The sequence below is a fragment of the Phocoena sinus genome, chromosome 5 (genome assembly GCF_008692025.1).
Source record: "Phocoena sinus isolate mPhoSin1 chromosome 5, mPhoSin1.pri, whole genome shotgun sequence".
In the NCBI taxonomy this organism is placed as follows: domain Eukaryota; kingdom Metazoa; phylum Chordata; class Mammalia; order Artiodactyla; family Phocoenidae; genus Phocoena; species Phocoena sinus.
In genome coordinates, this window is record NC_045767.1 from 6,906,469 (window position 1) to 6,921,970 (window position 15,502).

General features: G+C 33.5%; 1 non-coding gene across 1 annotated transcript; it reads right to left on the bottom strand.

Annotated features, from left to right (window-relative positions):
• Positions 1 to 11,985: 11,985 nt before the first annotated feature.
• Positions 11,986 to 12,092, bottom strand: LOC116754863. The gene has a single exon (XR_004350192.1). It is a non-coding gene; the product is annotated as a U6 spliceosomal RNA (small nuclear RNA).
• Positions 12,093 to 15,502: the final 3,410 nt, after the last annotated feature.

Below are 15,502 nucleotides of genomic sequence, written 5' to 3' on the forward strand. Positions count from 1 at the left end.
GTGGCCATGGCTCATGGGCCCAGCTGCTCCGTGGCATGTGGGATCTTCCCGGACCGGGGCACGAACCCGTGTCCCCTGCATTGGCAGGCGGACTCTCAACCACTGTGCCACCAGGGAAGCCCTAAATCTCTATATTATTTATTTCACCTTTGATCTTTATTATTTCGTTCCTTCTACTGACTTCAGGTTTGTTTGTTCTTCTTTTTCAAATTCTTTTAGGTAGTGGGTTAGGTTGTTTATTTGTGATTTTTCTTTCTTTTTTTTGAGGAAGGCCTGTATTGCTATGAAGTTCTCTCTTAGGACTGCTTTTGTTGCATCCCATAGATTTTGTATGGTTGTGTTTTCATTGTTATTTGTCTCAAGGTATTTTTTAATTTCCTCTTTGATTTTATTGTTGCCTCATTGGTTTTTTAGTAGCATGTTTAGTCTCTGTGCAGTCTTTTTTTTTTTTTTTTCTTGTTTCTCTTTTTGTGGTTGACTTCTAGTTTTATGCCATTGTGGTCAGAAAAGATGCTTGAAATAATTTCTATTCTCTTAAATTTCTTGAGGTTTGTTTTGTGTCTATGTGGTCTATCCTAGAGAATATTCCATATGCACTTGAAAAGAATGTATATTCTGGATTTTTTGGATGCAATGTCTTGAAAATATCAATGAAGTCTAATTGTTCTATTGTGTTATTTAAGATCTCTGTTGCCGTATTTATTTTCTATCTAGAAGATCTGTCCATTATTGTCAGAGAGGTGTTAAAATCTCCTGCTATTAGTATATGCCCATCAATTTCTCCCTCTATGTCTGTTAGTATTTGTTTTGTTTTACCTTGGATGCATATATGTTAACAAGTATAATATCCTCTTCTCGTACTGATCTTTTTATTATTATATAGTGGTCTCCTTTTTCTTTATTTACAGCCTTTTTTTTTTACATTTATTTATTTATTTGGCTGTGTCAGGTCTTAGTTGCGGCATGTGGGATCTTTGTGGCATGTGGGATCTTGCATTGTGCCTCACAAGCTCTTCGTTGCAGATTACGGACTCCTCTAGTTGCAGCGCAGGGGCTTCTCTCTAGTTGTGGCGTGAAAGCTCCACAGCACTCAAGCTCAGTAGTTGTGGCATGCGGGCTCCAGAATGCATGGGCTCAGTAGTTGCAGCTCACGGGTTCCCTAGTTGTGGCACATGGTCTATAGAGTGAGTGGGCTCAGTAGTTATGGTGCACGGGTTTAGTTGCCCCGTGGAATATAGGATCTTAGTTTCCTGACCAGGGATTGAACCCGCGTCCCCTGCGTTGGAAGTTGGATTCTTAACCACTGGACAACCAGGTAAATCCCATGGCCATTGTTTTAAAGTCTAGTTTGTTTGATATGAGTCTTGCTACCCCTACTTTCTTGTCATTTCCATTTGCATGAAATATCTTTTTCTATCCCCTAATTTTCGATCTATGTGGATCCTTTACCCTAAAGTGGGTCTTTTGCAGGGAATATATTATTTTTTAAGTATGTTAATCTGTTACTCTATCTACTTGTTTTAGACTGATAGTCATATAGGCTGAAACACATTCTTAAAAATATATATATATATTTTCTTACACCCCTCCCCAACATTTTATGATTTTGATATCCTCTTTTATATCTTCATATTTATCCTTTTGCTGTTGATTGTAGTTATCATCACTTTTCCAATTGTGATTTTCTCTCTCCTATAGATTCTTGCTTCTTTTCTATTTAGAGAAGACCTTTCAATATTTCTTTTAGGATTGGTTTAGTATTGCTCCATTCTTTTAGTTTTTGCTTGTCTGAGAAATTCTTTATCTCTCCTCCTTTTCTAGATGATAATCTTGCTTTGTAGAGTATCCTAGGTTTCAGGTTTTTCACTTTCAGGACTTTGAATATGTCTTGCCACTCCCTTCTGTCCTTCAACATTTCTGTAGAGAAATCAGCTGATAACCTTATGGGGGTTCCTTTGTAACTAACTCTTTGATTTTTTCTTGGTGGCTTTAAAATCCTCTCTTTATCTTTAACTTTTACCATTTTAATTATAATATGTCTTGGTGAAGGTCTGTTTGGGTTCATCTTGTTTGGGACCCTATATGCTAACTGTACCTGGATATCTATTTACTTCTTTAGGTTTGGGAAGTTTTCAGCCATAATTTCTTCAAATAAATTTTCAGTCCTCTTTTCTCTTTCTTCTTCTTCTGGGATCTCTGTTATGCTTAGGTTGCCTCGATTTATATGATCCCATAGGTCTCTCATACTCCTTTCTTTCTTTCTTTTTTTAATTTGTCTTTTCATTTGTCTGCTGTTCTAATTGGGTGATTTCCATTATTCTGTCTTCCACATCACTTATTCCTTCTTCTGCATTATTTAACTTGTTATTTATTGCTTTTAGCTTGACTTTCATCTTGGCAAATTAGTTTGCTAATTTTAAGTGGTTCCTTTTTATATTTTCTTGTTCCTTGTTACAGTGATCTGCATTTCTACTGATAGCCTTTCATACGTCCTTTAGTATTTTTATTACCTCCATTTTGATCTCGGATTCTGTAGACAGGAGAGGTCTGTTTCATTGTTTGTTCTTTCAGGGGAGTTTTCTTGTTCTTTAATTGGGGGTGGTTCCTCTGCTTCTTCATTTTACTTAAATTTCTCTGACTCTGTGAATTTAGGAAAACCAGTTATCTACTGTGATCTTGAAGGGCTCTTTTAATGTGGGAACATCCCTGTGTAGCCTGCATGAATCTAATATTTTTGGTGTGAGGGTTATTCTTAGTATAGTGAATACCTTTTTTTGTAATACATGAAATTTATATTTTTTATTAAAATGTTTTTTATAAATGCAGATTAGTACATCTTTGAGAGCAACTCCTGTGAAAAACTTTAGAATTCAGTTTGTCATAAATTCAGTGTAAGTCACTATGACTATTAAGGAGTTAGGGAGGGAGTGTCACAAAACAAATGAACAAGATACATTAAAATAAACAGTTAATTAGAAAAGTGATGTTCCAAACATGCTGATCAGTTCTCATTTGAAATATGTCCAGCTCTGAGAGTCATGTTTTTAGAAAGATAGAGAATAATGTGAGGATATGGAGTCAAGTGAAAATGTGACACATGAAACACCTGAGGGAACGTGGAATGTTTAGCTTGTGAAAGCCTGAGGGACAAATATAATTGATATCTTCAAATGTTGAGCAGCTGTCACATGTAAGATATTTTTCTCTCCATTTTCCTCAGAAGTCTGATTAATAACATGTCATTTTATACTTAAAATGATACTTAAGCAACCCAGAATGATAACTCTAATTGGAATAAAAAAAGATTGAAAATGTTTCTGCAGTATTTCTTTAGGCTACTATTGTTGCTTCTTCCTCTCACACTTGGGACTAGATTTAAAGCTTTCTTGTCTCCTTTGGTGTAATAATTACATTCACTTTTGCTCATAAAAAGTCAGTCATTTAAATACTTTTCTTTGTCATATTGTTCATTTATTTATTAAGGTACTAACTATGTTTTAAGTATCTATACTGTGTAAAATCTAAGAACAGCTGTGAGGAAATCAGAGGAGACCCTGTTGAAATAGTTTCTTCTTGTCAGAGAATGTGCCAGGGTGCTAGGTCAATATGAATGAAAATAAAATTCAGCAAATTAATTAAAAATCTGTATAAATGGTTAGGGTGGTAAAACTACTCTGCATGATAGTATAATGGTGGGTACTTGTCATTATACACTTGTCCGAATCCATACAGTGTGTAACACCAAACGTGAACCCCACTGTAAACTATGGAGTTTGGGTGGCTGTAATGTGTCAATGTAGGTTCATCAATTTTAACAAATGTACCATTGTGGTGAGGATGTGCATAATGGAGGAAACTGTGCATGTGTGGGAAAAGGGGGTTTATGGGAAATCCCTACATACCTTTCAATTTTGCTGTGAACTTAAAACTGCTCTAAAAAAATGTCTTTAAAAATCAGTATAATGTTATAAGTTCTCTAAATGGCTCATTTCCCAATATACTGAATTTACACACTGACCCAAAATTTATCTCTATAAACTACTTTTAAAATTTGTTACAATACATATTGATGTTCAAGAGTTTTGACAAGATTTTGAACATTTTCACAAAATTTTGCCTGGCAAGTTATTATTATTTTAAGCATTTGTTATTTATAATAGTATCTATACATTTTTAAGAATTCTTAAATTGATTTCTTTAAATTATTTTTCTGGTTCATGGTCTTTTTGGTATTTTTTAAATGTTTCCACAAATTATCAAAAAGAAAATTAATATCTGTAACCAAACAATGTATTGTGTGGCTAGGCAACTTGAACCCAAACTCATGTATGTATGTATGTATATATTTATATTGAAGTATAATTGATTTACAATGTTGTGTTAATTACTGCTGTACAGCAAAGTGATTCAGTTATACATACATACATTTTTTAATAATATTTTTTCCATTATGGTTTACCATAGGATATTCAACATCGTTCTCTGTGCCATATAGTAGGACCTTTACTTATACATTTTATATATAAAAGCTTACATCTGCTAACCCCAACCTCCCATTCCATCCTTCCCCCAACCCCCTCCTCCTTGGCAACTACCAATCTGTTCTCTATGTAAATGATTCTTTTTCTGTTTTATAGATAGGTTCATTTGTGTCATATTTTAGCTTCCACATATATGTGATATCATATGGTATTTGTCTTTTTCTTTCTGACTTACTTCACTTAGTATGATAATCTCTAGTTGCATCCATGTTGCTGCAAATGGCATTATTTCATTCTTTTTTATGGCTAAGTAATACAAGCTCATTTATTAATTTACCTATTTTATTTTTTCTAAAGGCAAAATTTAGCACAAATAATAAAATCCTCCCCTTTTCTCTGCAGAATTAATTTAATTCTTTCCAGAGCTTATTCCTAATTTAGCATGGGGAAATGTCTTTTTAACTTTGAAATTACCTCTTGTAAAGTCTTAGTGTTTGTGAGTATCAGAGGTTAGCGGTAAGAACATGAGTTTAATCTTTTAGTCACTAGCATATTTGTAAGTTGTGACAATACTTGGGGGTAATTAAATTTAAAAAAATGAATCCTGGCTCAAAATTAACCTCTAGCAGTGTGATTTTGTTCAGAAAATAAATCCAAACCATTAAACATTTTTCTGAAGTTTAAGTGTGTACTTTTGAAAGAATCTGAGTACTTCATGGTTAAATGAGAGAAAATTTGATGGCTAGCACTGTACTCTGAAATGTAGTGTCACTGCTGTCTTCATGTAAGAATGTTTAAGACATCTAGCTCCTCATGTTGCAGCCTCTCCTACCAGAAATTGGAGAGCACATTTGCATAGATGCAGTTTATATAGCACTAGTTTGGTGTTCTTTGAGAAATTTTTAAGAAAATACAATTTGTTCACAATGACAGAGCTAATAAATAAGTGCATTGTATAGCACGTGTAATAAAATGTGAACTGTATAAAAATGTAAAGAATATATAGAGTGAAATGGAAACTGATTTCACAGACCATGTTTTCTTTACTAAAAATCAGGGGAAGACCTATAGCCACTGTAAGGCAACGTTCTTATGACCCAATTTTATTTTGTTTTATTTGAGTTCATGAGTTTTGCGTATCACCTCATCCTGTGCTGTGTGAGTTCTATTTTTTCATACTTCTTGGTCTTATTACTAAGTCTGAGAAAGTTCATAATCTTGGCTTGTGTACTTGGTCAAATCCCAGACTTTATATAAACAATCCACCGTCAATGAATTTCCAGAAAAACCTTTGCTTCTCTCCAATGATCATAGATTAGTTGAATATCAGAAAAATAACACGATCAAAAATAAACTGATTACATTCTTTGATGCTAAGTAATGTCAGCTTTTTCAACTTAAGCACTTTATTCATTAGTTTGATGAAGTGTCTGAGTCTCCTGACTCCCTTCCTCCACATTCAGTGGGTGTGGAAATGGGAAGGTGTGGTATGTCACCCAGCTTTCCCTCACCCACTAAAGTGGATTGTTTTAAAGTATACACAGACAGAATAAAAGTTTACTCTTAAAAAAGCATGCCTAAGAAATACTTTTTAAAAAATTACATAAAATTACGTAACAAAATTACATAACCTGAATCCATTATTATACCTAAAAAAGGAAAATACTTCCTAATATCATCTAATATCCCTTCATGATTATGTCTCCATTTGTCTCATAAATGTCTTTTTTTGATAATTGGTTCTTTCATATCAACATCACAAAGAACTTCCTCTTTGATTTACTTTATATATTTCCTGGTCTCTTTTAATCCATAAAATCTCTTCATTTTTTGTCTTGCCTTTTATTTCTTATTCCTTTTACCTTAAATAATTTTCCACATTTTGGGTTTAATTATCTGTATCACTATGGTATCATTTAACATAATTCTGTATTCCCTATATTTTACATAAATTAATTAGATCAAAGGGCTTGATTAGACTCAATTTTAGGGTTTTTTTTTTTGTCAGGAATGTCTTATGAGGTTCAGAGTATATGGTCAACTCTCATTTTTTGATCTCTCTGCTATAAAATTCTTCATTAATTTTTTATTTAATGTTTTAGCAGCCTTTTAATATCATTGACAAGACCCATTACTTCATTAAGGGATGCAAAGTTGTGTTGTTTCAATGTTACCATTTTTTTCTGGACATATTAGGTGTGATTCTTCTATAAAAAAATTTACTCATCAACTATTTGATTACCCTTAAATACATTGGTACACGAAAGGAAGGGTAAATGCTTGATTCTTTTCTGTTATGTATTTATAAGTTTCCAGAACAATGACTTAATGCCCTAGCAACCTCAAGAGGAGTGATGAATGAAATTTTTAAAATTATTATGAACTCATGGATTTTTAACATTTTTGAAGGGTTCATTGCATTCATTATAGTTCTTGATGTTTAAATCAAGCTGTCTTCAACTGGTAGAAACACTTTGACACCCATGACCTTCCAACAGGACTCAAATAGTTTCTTTGTGATGCTTTTTGGTATGAGAAATAGTTCCAGGCTTACATTGTATAGTTCTTATCACAGAGCAGAATCTACCATTTCTGCAAGAGGTCTTGGCTTACTTTACTATGTAGTACTATTTAGATACCACAGTCTTGGTTCTTTATATCTGGTTTGGCCAGTTTGGCCATTGCTTCTAGGCCTTTTCAGCTTAACAGCCAGAAAATACATATTTTAAGAGAGAAAATAAACACCCCAAGAGTTTATATTCTGGTTGAAATTAAAATTTGAAAATACGAAGTTTTTACTAAAATTCTTTATCTTTAAATTTTTTTATCTTTGTTCTCAAAATTGTATTTTCCAAAGATATTAATACAGTTACTTATTTTCTACTTATCATCAATGTATTTATCTAACATAACTGTCTACATGCAAATCTTCAAAGTAATAAGCCAATATTTTTACTATGAACATGGTCACTAAATACTGTTTGAGATTTCTTTTCAGTTCTTTTTAATTCTGATATATCCCAGTAAGGATAACCTTAAGATTACTGTGTTATAAGGTCATTAAAAAAAATATTGCATGGTTAAGCCATCAAATTGATATATAATTTAGTTTAGTTTTATTTTGCTTTCCACTTAAAGGGATTATTTTATTAATTTATATTTTATTTTATAAGTATGCAAAATAGTTAGAAGGCTCTAAATTCCAATCTGTAAAACAAGATATATTCAGAGAAGTATACATTCAATTTCTTCCTCCTTATGTCTCTCTTCTTCCACTCTGTATGTGATAATTTTCATTAGTTTTTTGTTTCTACTTACATTTTTAAAATATAAGCATCTGTTGTGTGTGTATATATATATGTATAGATGCATATATATCTAACTTCTTTTATATATACCTTTTACGCCATTCATAAATACAAGGTAGTATAGTGATCACTTCATTTTGCAAAAAAGATGAAAAGATTTTTAGAGATTAATCTATAATCATGTATAAAGATTTTCCTCATTTTTAAGAGATATATAGTACTCCCTTCCATGGATGTATCATAGTTTATTCAACAAGTCCCTTACAAATGGACATTTTGATTACTTCCATTTTTTGTTTGTTTTGACAAATAGGACAGCAGTAAATCACCTTGTGCATATTACGTTTTAGTATTTCTAGGGTATCTTTGGAAGAGATTCCGAAAGAAGGGATTTCTGTATAAAGAGACAAATCAGTAACTATATTTTTAGATATTACCAAATTCCTTTTTATATATGTTGTGCAACTGTGTATTTCTACCAGCAGTATAGGAGTGTATGTTCCTCTATAACATCATCAAGAGAATGTATCACTCACATTTTAATATTGTACTTTTCTTAAAGGGAACATTCATTTTCATTATATCTAGAGTTGAGAGGGAATCCTCCCATTAGACAAAATATATATCAGGGCACTTTTCCTGGAACAACTTTAAATAAGCCTGTTGAATTTAGATGTTCAATAGGTATAGGACTTTTGACAATAATACTTAATTTTGAAAGGAGCTTATCTAATTACTTTTCTGAAGGTCTTAAAATTTAAAGGAAATTTTTAGGAATGGATGCATCTACATGACAGCCTTGATCTAGCATGAAGTCCATATCTGTTACTATACTCTAAGGTCGTTAGGTATTTTAGGTTAACTACCTAGTTACATCTGTTTAAAGAGATAATCAGGAAATGGCTTTTTCCAATGAGTGAGCATGTACAAGAGGCCTGCAGAATTGTCATATTGTTTTTTTGAATATTATCTTTGGACATTACTGGTGCCCTCATCACTGTAAGGTACACATGTTATGCTTTACTCATCTCTATCACGACCTGTTCCCTAGGAAGCATCACAGGACAAAAAGTCACTGGAGAGTTAAAGAGTGTAGATGAGGGCAGTTCACCACCACAATGCACCTGTCAGAAGTCCAGCTGGCTCACATATAACTGAACATAAGACTGATTGGCTCTGTGCCCAGAGAAACCAGTGTATCCTGAAGGGTGCCATATTGACAATTATGGATATGCAAACTTGTTCACACATTCAAGGTTGAGAGCAACTTATTCTGAGCTCATATCTTTATGCAATTCATTCGATGGCATATGGGGTCATTTTGGAGCCTAGTCTCTAGAGGCAAGAATTGCTGCTGCAACTCACTTGTTCTAAATTATGGTTGCTGTTCAAATAGTTTAAAAATAATCCTTCATGGTTTTTGACCAGCCTTTTAAATGATTACTCAGGGAAAATTGAGAAATAATGTAAATTAACATCTAAGTAATAAAGTATAAATGTATTGATCAAAGCTTGGGTTTGACAATGATGGATGATTTCTGCTGAAAACAAAGTGTCTATTTGATAATAATGTGTCATCAAATAGCATAATAGCATGAGACTAAATAATTAAAATTGTCCTCCTGTAAATCTTGTAAGGGGGTTCCCAACAAAGTAATTAACTATTTTCTGGACTTCTTATTAAAGATAAACTACCATATGTACTATGGTGTTTTGTAATTTTTTACAGTCACTCTAGACAGAATCTTTATTCTGTATCTTTATGATACAGTCTTATGTCTTATTCATGTGAGGATCACATAATCAGTTCCTTTTTTTGGTAACAGAACATAATTTCCTTTTATATTATCTTTTGTCTCACAAACTTCTTGCACTTTGAGACATTGTCAAGTAGATTTATTGAGTACATAAATTATTTTTTGAAAGAAAAAGACAGATATTATTAGAAATATTTAGGTCGTATTATGTCAGTAAAATCATATATTTTCTATGTCTATACAAGCAAATGCATTTTCAACCATTTCTCAGATAACATAGGGGGAAATATTTCTTGAATTAATTGTTGGAATTATGCCTAACTTTTCCATATCAGTTGTCAACTTAGGTAATACTATGTTGATAATAACATTATGGGATAAATGAGTTTGAATGAAATTTTTTAATGTCTTAATTTTCTTTTTCAATATCTTGTCATTATTTAAGGTTTTCTTTTTCTATCAGCAACAATAATATCTAAGATGACTCATATTCTTTTGATTTATGTCGCTTCTTATAATGACCTTAACCCATAAATTTTCTTCAGTTCATTTGAGTTTTTATGAATCTTTATTAGGTAAAACTCAATTCCTACTTCTGTTTATCTATGTATTCCTTAAATTTGCCTTACCATCATCTCTATATGTCCAATTTACACTCTTTGTTCATTTGCTACTGGTTGTGAAGCTGCTACCTGCTATTGATTTCAAACAAATCCTTGATTATTCACTAAATCTTGTGGAACACCTACGTCTCGTAAACGCTTAGAAAAAGTATGTGCAAACTCCAAAATGAAGATACTTTCAAATAACTAACAAAATAGAAAAGGAAAGAGCATTATTGTGAGTATATATCAAAATATCTAAGTATTTCTATTTTTATTCTTCTTAAGCTGGTAGAACCATATTTAACCAAACTTATTTTAATTTTAGCTTGAGCATAGGCATTCAGTTTAGGAGAATTAATCTGCTTGTTTCTATTCGAGCATCAGTTGTTTCTCACTTCCTAAAATTTGACTGATTTTTCTTTTCTTTATTCTTTTCTTTATTCGATTCTTGTTGTCTTTTAAAAATGCATTTCTCTAAACCAAACTTCTCATTTTGGTTAAAATGAGTTAATCCATCTCATTTTCTTTTCATTTTACTTTTTGTCAACATTTAGATACTTTTAAGCCAACTTTAGTAATTTTGCATTACTTTTAAGAGTTTAAAAAATTTCTTTTATAAATGAGGTGTGTATTTTGAACCCAATTACATATTTCTGCTTTTTACTTCCCATGTTTTTAACTAACCATAAATGGGTCAAACATAGTAATTTACTACACTAATTTATAAAGTATTGTTGACAGAGTGAGAAGCTCTATTTAAAATGTATCTCAGGTAAAATATTAAGATGAGGTGTGTAAAATATTCATATGAGGGAGTTCATACATTATCTTTAATTTTTAAATTTTTTTTTATTTTTTAAACATCTTTATTGGGGTATAATTGCTTTACAATGGTGTGTTAGTTTCTGCTTTATAACAAAGTGAATCAGTTATACATATACATATGTTCCCATATGTCTTCCCTCTTGCGTCTCCCTCCCTCCCACTCTCCCTATCCCACCCCTCCAGGCTGTCACAAAGCACCAAGCTAATATCCCTGTGCCTTGCGGCTGCTTCCCCCTAGCTATCTACCTTACTACGTTTGTTAGTGTGTATATGTCCATGACTCTCTCTCGCCCTGTCAAAGCTCACCCTTCCCCCTCCCCATATCCTCAAGTCTGTTCTCCAGTAGGTCTGCGTCTTTATTCCTGTCTTACCCCTAGGTTCTTCATGACATTTTTTTTCCCTTAAATTCCATATATGTGTTAGCATACGGTATTTGTCTTTTTCTTTCTGACTTACTTCACTCTGTATGACAGACTCTAGGTCTATCCATCTCATTACAAATAGCTCAATTTCATTTCTTTTTAAGGCTGAGTAATATTCCATTGTATATATGTGCCACATCTTCTTTATCCATTCATCCGATGATGGGCGCTTAGGTTGTTTCCATCTCCGGGCTATTGTAAATAGAGCTGCAATGAACATTTTGGTACATGACTCTTTTTGAATTTTGGTTTTCTCAGGGTATATGCCCAGTAGTGGGATTGCTGGGTCATATGGTAATTCTATTTGTAGTTTTTTAAGGAACCTCCATACTGTTCTCCATAGTGGCTGAACCAATTCACATTCCCACCAGCAGTGCAAGAGTGTTCCCTTTTCTCCACACCCTCTCCAGCATTTATTGTTTCTAGATTTTTTGACGATGGCCATTCTGACTGGTGTGAGATGATATCTCATTGTAGTTTTGATTTGCATTTCTCTAATGATTAATGATGTTGAGCATTCCTTCATGTGTTTGTTGGCATTCTGTATATCTTCTTTGGAGAAATGTCTATTTAGGTCTTCTGCCCATAAAAATATGGAACGCTTCACGAATTTGCGTGTCATCCTTGCGCAGAGGCCATGCTAATCTTCTCTGTATCGTTCCAATTTTAGTATATGTGCTGCCGAAGCGAGCATTATCTTTAATTTTTTGAACTAAAAATATATACGTATATGACACTATTTTTTTTAAAGTCAGTTAATGTGGTAAATTGAAGGACTACCCCAAACTGATCACCCCTTCGTGAATCCACATACGTATCATTGCCTTAATTTTGGGCTGTTTTATTTCCTCACTCTTTGACTTTTCACTTTAGCCAGTTGCATGAGCCAGAAATGACATTGTGGTGGTGTGAAGCCTAGGGGCTAAAGAGGCCTCATGTGTTTCTTCTTTTTCTCTTGTGTCTTTCCCATTGACATGAAAACAGCATACCCTGGCTAGCCTGTTGGCACAAGGTAGACCCACATTATGATGAGTGAGCATATGACCTTGATATTCCCTTGTCCTACCATGTACCACATCATACAGAAGTCACCAGACTAATAGAATATTGGATTGGACTTAAGGCATTCTAAAGCATCAGCTTGGGCCTGAAACCCTGAAGGATTTCAAGACTTTTTGAGCCAATGGCTATCATATGGTGCTGTGTTGCTTTAGATAGAATACATGTATCTCTGAACCAGAGGGTGGTAGAAGTACCCACTTGGGAATTTCTGCTTCCTATTTTCACAATTGTAATCTCTGCTAGACTAGAGGTCCAGGTTTCTGTGGAGGAATAATTCTAATAATAGGCAGAAGAAAAATTCCACTAAAACAAAAGCTGAGGCTGCCACTTGATCATTTGAGTTCTTCATTCCAGTAGACCAGTAGACAAAGAAAGGGGCCACTAAAATGTTCAGTCTCATTAATACTGATCATCATGAGATGGTAGTTCTTACTACAGGATGAGATGACAGAAACACTATGTCTAGTACTTGAAATGTACTCTGAATCCATTTATTGTTTCCATGATCATAACCATGATTGGGCATGCCTAGAAATGGCATGATAGTCAGAGGTTCAGATCCCTTTGGGAACATAGATTTGGGATACTTCACATGGTAAGAAATACAGATCAGCAAATATTCCTATCCAGAATGAAGAGCATCAAAATATTTGACAGAGGAGAAAAGTGATGGATATTAATTATTTCCTCAGCGTTAACTACTACACCTAGCTTGACACACCAACTCTCTTGTCTTTTCTTCAGATATTGTTGCGACTGCTCACTACCTTCAAGAAACATTCACAGTTTCTATGGTTCTAAAGTGGTATAGATCTGAACTGTGAATGGGTCAACAACAGACACAACCAATGTCCCATCCCCTCGCTTCTCCCATTGCTGTGCATGTAGCCCAGACCTCCGAGTGCCAGAACTTGGATCTGTATGTCTGAAGGCTCTCTGCTCCCTCAGATCTGCTCTCCCTGTGAACACTGCACAACAGAAGTGTCAGCAATGTAAAGTCCCTTCCAGAAGGGCCGTCAGTCAAGGATGGACAGCACAAAAACACCCCAGATCTTTTGCGCCTAAGTGGCATTACAATGAGGCATGTATACTACACTGGCTTCCATACTGCCCCAGTAGGAATAAACTCAGATTTCCCACAGTAGTAACTTACTTGAAAATATGCCTTTATCTGACAGCCTTCCATCTTTTCTGACTCCTGCTTCCCTATTTTGGTTCCTGGGATCATCTACCAAATAAAACCACTTCTACTCAAAACCTCACAATTGTTAGGAGGGCTGTTATTAAAAAAAAAAATTGTTGGCAAAGATGTGGAGTAAAGGTAATCCTTGTGCACTGTTGGTTGGAATGTAAATTGATGCAAGAACTAAAGAGTATGGTGACTCCTCAAAAAAATTAAAAGTAATACTATCATATAATCTAGCAGTTCCATTTATGGTATAAATAAAAAGAAAAGAAAATTAGGATCTCAAAGAGATATCTGCACTCCCATGTTCATTGCAGCATTATTCACAATAGCCAAAGACATGGATGTAACCTAAGTCTCCATTGACCAATAAATGGGTAAAAAATTATGGTATATACAATTAAATATTATTCAACCTTAAAAAAAAAGGTGGAAATTCTGCCATTTGAAACAACATAGATGAGTCTGGAGGACATTATGCTATGTGAATAAGCCAGACACAGAAGGGCAAATACTGCATGATACCATTTGTATGAGAAATCTAAAATATTCAAATTCATAGAAGCAGAATGTAGAATGGTGGTTTCCAGGGACTGGAGGGAGAGGGAAATAAGGAGGTATTAGAAAAATGGTACAAAGTTTCAGTTGCCCAAGATAACTAGGTCCTAGAAATCTACTGTACAGCATAGTGTCTGTAGTTAACAATATGGTATTGTATACTTAAAACATTGTTAGGAAGGTGACTCTTAAGTGTTTTTATGAGAAAACTAATAATAAATAGACAAGGCAGGAGGAAACTTTTGGAGGTATTGGATATGTTTATGGCATACATTGTGGTGATGGTTTCATGGGTGTATACTTATCTCCAAACTCATCAGTTGTAGACATTAAATACCACAGCTTATCATATGTCAATCATACATCATAAAATGGTTTAAAAAAGAAACTTACTCTTAAATATACTCTCCAGTTTAGAACAAAGTAAAACAAAGGAAAAACCTGTGTTACTTAGTATGTCATTTTAACATAGATGTGTGTGTATAATTTCATATTATATTCCTTCAAAGACTGTAAAATACATACCCTAATATTTACTGGACAGAAAAAGAAACTAACTCTAAGTTACAAACTTAACTACATCATGCAGTGTGATAAGTTAAGAGCTATATTTAGAAATGTTTCTCTGATTCTTGCTATAGTGTCTGTCAATTGTGTTTTTCCTCTTTGTCAATTCATCTGCTAATAAAAAACCTCAGTGCTCACCCAAGAACATTCACTTTGAACTCTTGAGAGATAGTATGTGCCATATGTATCATAAACATTTCCAATCATACCAAAGCTGTTCTGAGTAGAGAAGAAATTTCACTTGTATTATTTGAGAACGAAATCATTTCTGTGTTTAACAGAGGTATAGGTTGAGATTTCTATGGACCTTAGTACATGAAGGAATAAAGTTATTACAATACTCAAATTAGTATCTTGAAAAGAGACTCCAACAGGGGGAAAACAATCAAGAAAAATAATAGTTATGTCTTATATTTACAAAGAACATTGTATACTAGTAGGTATTTCCACTCAGTATCTCGAGACTCACAGTAACACTTTATGGCCATCTTTTATAATAAGGAATTCAGATTCTGAACTGTTTAAGTGGATTGTTCACTATTAAATGCATTAAGTTCTAAGGTCAAAACTACTAATTAAGTTATAATTAAAACAACACTATGTGTAAATAAAGCATGAATTAGAGGTGACCTTATGCCTTCATATTGAACTCCCACCTCTCCACCTACTCTTTTCCTCTATTAGAAAGTCTTTTGAAAAAGATCAAATAGCTTAGCATAGAAAAATAAAAA